General features: G+C 46.0%; 1 protein-coding gene across 1 annotated transcript in view; it reads left to right on the plus strand.

Moving 5' to 3' along the window:
* The window catches only part of SH3PXD2B (SH3 and PX domains 2B), a 112536-nt gene that overhangs the window by 62999 nt on the left and 44671 nt on the right, over window positions 1-4866 (plus strand). The gene's annotated exons all lie outside the window — the stretch shown is intronic.

The following is a 4866-nucleotide window of genomic DNA, read 5'->3' on the forward strand; positions in this document are numbered from 1 at the left end:
ATGCCTGGCCATTTTTTTGGTTGCAGCCATCATTGTTGTTTGGCGGGCCCGGGCTGGGGATTTGAACCCGCCACCTTAGGTGTATGTGGCTGGCGCCGGCATAGCCATTTAACGTAGTCATCCTGCTGCTTCTAAATTCACTTTCTAGAAACCACCATACTATTGCACTTGGTGCAGTACAGAGAACCAGAGGGGTTAACTGATGTTTACCAAGCAGTGGTAATGGTGGAAATCTTCAGCCACTTTTGTAGCACAACCCTTTAAGATGAGATGAGCAGACTGAGGCTCAAAGAGGTAATGGGACTTGGCCAGAAGCATACAGGTAGGAAGTAACAGAGCTGGAATCGGGAGCTGGTTCTGTCTGACTTTTTGTTACTCGGTGCAAGCAGGACTTGCTCTCCTGTCTGGTGCCTGTGGTGACCAGTCATATCTGTCCAAAGGGGCAGGATTCCTTCTAGAACAGAACTGAGTTTTGTTGCAACTGTGATTCTTTGTCACTACTGACCAAACCCAGGGCAATCCTGGAGTATTTCAGAAGCAGAACTTTTTCTTTACCACGCGTCATTTTTACTGTTAGCCAGGCCCTCCAAAATGAGAGGGGCCAACATCAAAACATTCAGCACTGCCTCTTGTTAGTAACTCGGCTTATTTTATGGTTTGGGAGTTTGGGTTTGGCTTTTACTTCCTAGGAATAGCTCTAAACCAGAAGAGAACTTGACATTGTTGGTGGGTTTCTGTGGGCTTCATCGTCCCTTCCCCTCTGGGCCCTCTGCCCATTTCATCAAGGAGCACCAGGGAGGACCCTTTCAGGCAGAGACAATGACTACCCCGGGGCTCGTGCCCCACACCCACACAGCTCTCTTATAGCAGGGCCATGTGTTCAGGGCCAGCCCTCTTCCTCATGTTATTAATTCAGCAAATACTTTTCAACCACATATCGTAGGTCTCTCCAGCACTTTCTAGGCATGTAAGAAGGGTGGAGAAAGAACAGCTGTCACTGTCCTCTGTGGATTTGGAGTAGAGGAATGAAGTCAGCCAGCCCTGGTCTTTCAAGTCCTGGTCACCAAACCAGAGCCTCTGTTTCCCCATCTCCAAAACGGGCCAGCCCTCCCAGGGTTATGTAAAGGGATGTAGAGGAATGCATTTCAGAGCCACCAAGCACTGAGCCATTGTCAGGGAGTGCAGTCTTGGGGAGCCGCAAGATATTTGCACACAAGGCAGCCAGGACACTACACAGTCCAGCATATAATTAGCACCTTCATTATATGGTTCCAAATGCAAGAGCTGCAGGATTTCAGGGGAAAGAGACACCACCACGGGGTGGGGGTGGGCAGACAGCAGCTTGTCCTGGCCAAGAGAATGAATAGTCATTGCTCTGAACCAGAAAAAAAAGGGGATAGGAGGCTCTCTTCCCTCTGGGACTCTGCCCGAGTCCTAGAAATAGTCAGTCCCTGGAGATTTGCTACAGAGCAGGAGTCTGATTTTAAAAATCAGTACACCCTTTAGGTCAGCAGACTTTACCCTCCAAAAGATGGAAGAGTAGACAGTCCCCAGGGAAGGCACCCTGTGAAACCATCTACTCCCTTCAAGTTGTGTTTTTCCACTTTGGGATTGGGGCAGGTTGTAACCTGGGGTTGGGGGGCGGGGTTGGCTTAAAGTTAGAGCCTAACTCAAGAGTCATGTAGGGTCAGCAACCCAAGTGCCCATCAACAGACGAATGATAAGCAAAATAGGATGTAGATATACAATGGAATAGCTCTCAGCCCTTAAAAGGAAGGAGATTCTACAACATGGATAGACCTTGAGTGGATGAGCATGGTAATGAAATCAGGCAGACACAGAAGAACTACTATATGATTCCACTTATACCACATTTGAGCTACTGAGGACAGTGAGTTCATAGAGACAGAAGATGCAGTGGTGGTTGCCTGGTGTGGGGCCAGAAGGAGAGTTTTTTTTTTTTTTTTTGAGAGAGTCTCACTATGTTGCCCTCAGTAGAGTGCCATAATATCACAGCTCACAGCAACCTCAAACTCTTGGGCTTAGATTCTCTTGATTCCCCCCCCCAAGTAGCTGGGACTACAGGCACCCACCCCAATTCCCAGCTATTTTTTTGTTGTAGTTGTCATTGTTGGTTACCTAGCCCAGGCTGGGTTCAAACTCACTAGCCCAAGTGTATGTGGCCAGTGCCATAACCACTGTACTACAGGCACCAAGGCAGGGAGAGTTATTTTTAATGGGTACAGTTTCAACTTTACAAGAGTTCTATGGATAGATAGTGGTGATAGTAGCATAACAGAGTAAATGTCCTTTACTGCTACTGAACTGTGTACTTGAAAATGGTTAAGATGGTCAATTTTATATTATGTGCTTTTTGCCATAATTAAAATTTGTTTAGTGGGGGGAAATAAGCATGTAGGTTCAAAACACCGCTGACCCTGTAGAAGGTACCATATTGGAAGCCTCCATTTGTCTCCTCATTGGTCTGTATGAACTCAGTGCTGCTTCAACGTTGCCCATCACTTTAGGGATGGGTGGTGAGCTTTTAAGGGCTGGTTATATAGAAAATACAAGACCTAGCTCTTCTACCCCAAACTCAGGCTTAGCTTACTGAGAAGGCATATGACAGGTACCAGGGAAATGAGGCCTTCTAGAAGAGAACAGAGTCCTGGCTCACTGGAGAGCATGCACTGGTAAGCCAATATGGCCGGCAGAATCACCTGTGCAAATCATGCTTATGCATGTGCATGCTGCTTGCACAGGTGTTTATAATAAAATACATTCATGAACCAACTCTAGTGCACTAGGATCTGCATCCCCATCACCCCAGCCCAAGACCTGAGCCAGCAGGGGCTTAAGTAAATATGTGTTAAACTGAGCGGTTAATTTATTATGGAAACATGTCTGGGTTCCACTACTTTAATGAGCAGGATGTACCAGTACTTCTCTTGTATTTTACACAGAAACTGGTACAGAAGAAACACCTGGGCTTGGCGCCTGTGGCTCAAGCGGCTAAGACGCCAGCCACATACACCTAAGGTGGCAAGTTCGAATCCAGCCCGGGCCCGCCAAACAATGACGGCTGCAACCAAAAAATAGCTGCGCATTGTGGCGGGCGCCTGTGGTCCCAGCTACTTGGGAGGCTGAGATAGGAGACTCGCTTGAGCCCAGGAGTTGGAGGTTGCTGTGAGCAGTGAAGCCATGGCACTCTACCTAGGGTGATAGCTTGAGGCTCTGTCTCAAAAAAAAAAAAAAGAAAGAAAGAAACACCTGTTGAATCATTGAATGAATATTTGTTGGTAGATAAACTAGCACAAGGGCCTAGTCACACTTTTGCCTTCCACCTACCTTCCTGTTCAGCCTGTCAGTACAGTTCACTGTTGTGACAAGTTAGAATGGGACTGGCTAGTGAGAGCTCAGATGTTTCAACACCTTATTAACCTGGAGACTTCTTCAATCCTCAGATTTGGACTAAAACTGGACCCACACCTCTCACCATGTACAAAAAACTGATTTGAGATGGATAAGAGATTTAAATCTAAGGCATGAAACAATAAAAATCCTTAAAGTAAGTGTGAGGAAAACCTAGAAGATACCAGCCTGGGGAAAGAGTTTATGTAGCAATTGCAACAACAACAAATATAAACAAATGGGACTTAATTAAACTGAAAAGCTTCTGTACAGCTAAGGAAACAACAACCAAAGCAAACAGACAACCTACACAATGGGAAAGGATATTTGCATATTTTGAATAGGACAAAAACTTGATAACTAGGATGTGTACAGAACTCAAATTAATCAACCAAAAATGACCAAAACCTCCCATATATCACTGGGTAAGAGATATGAATAGAACCTTCTCTAAAGAACACAGATGAATGACTAAGACACATATGAAAAAATGCCCATCATCCCTAATCAGAGAAATGCAAATCAAAACCACCCTGAGATATCACCTGACCCCAGTGAGAATGGCCCACATCACAAAGTCCCAGAGTTGCAGATGTTGGCATGGATGTAGAGAGAAGAGAACACTTTTATACTGTTGGTGGGACTGCAAACTAATACAACCTTTTTGGAAGGAAGTACGGAGAATCCTCAAAGAACTCAAATTAGACCTCCCATTAGATCCTGCAATCCCATTGCTGGGCATCTACCCAGAAGAAAAAAAATCCTTTCATCACAAGGACATTTGCCCTAGACTTTTTATCGCAGCTCAATTTACAATCGCCAAAATGTGGAAACAGCCTAAATGCCCACCAACCCAGGAATGGATTAACAAGGTGTGGTATATGTATGACATGGAATACTATTCAGCCACTAAAAATCATGGAGACTTTACATCTTTTGTATTAACCTGGATGGATGCGGAAAACATTCTTCTTAGTAAAGCATCACAAGAATGGAGAAGCAAGAATCCAGTGTACTCAATTCTAATAGGAAGGCAGTAGATGAGCTAATACAAGGGGGCAGGGTAGGGAAATGAGCGAGTGGGGAGAGGGGAGGAGGAAAGAGGGGTCACAGTGTACAGCACACCTCTTGGAGACAGGACACAATCATAGGAAGGTTTTGGCTCAGTGCCTGTGGCTCAAGCAGCTAAGGCGCTGGCCACATACACCTAAGGTGGTGGGTTCAAATCCCCAGCCCGGGCCCACCAAACAACAATGATGGCTGCAACCAAAAAACAGCCGGGCGTCGTGGCGGGCGCCTGTAGTCCCAGCTACTTGGGAGGCTGAGGCAGGAGACTCACTTGAGCCCAGGAGTTGGAGGTTGCTGTGAGCTGTGATGCCAGGGCACTCCACCTAGGGGGGATAGCTTAAGGCTCCATCTAAAAAACAAAACAAAACATTATTTCCTCAGCCATCC

The sequence above is a fragment of the Otolemur garnettii genome, unplaced genomic scaffold (genome assembly GCF_000181295.1).
Source record: "Otolemur garnettii isolate 467f Iridium unplaced genomic scaffold, OtoGar3 scaffold00003, whole genome shotgun sequence".
NCBI lineage: Eukaryota > Metazoa > Chordata > Mammalia > Primates > Galagidae > Otolemur > Otolemur garnettii.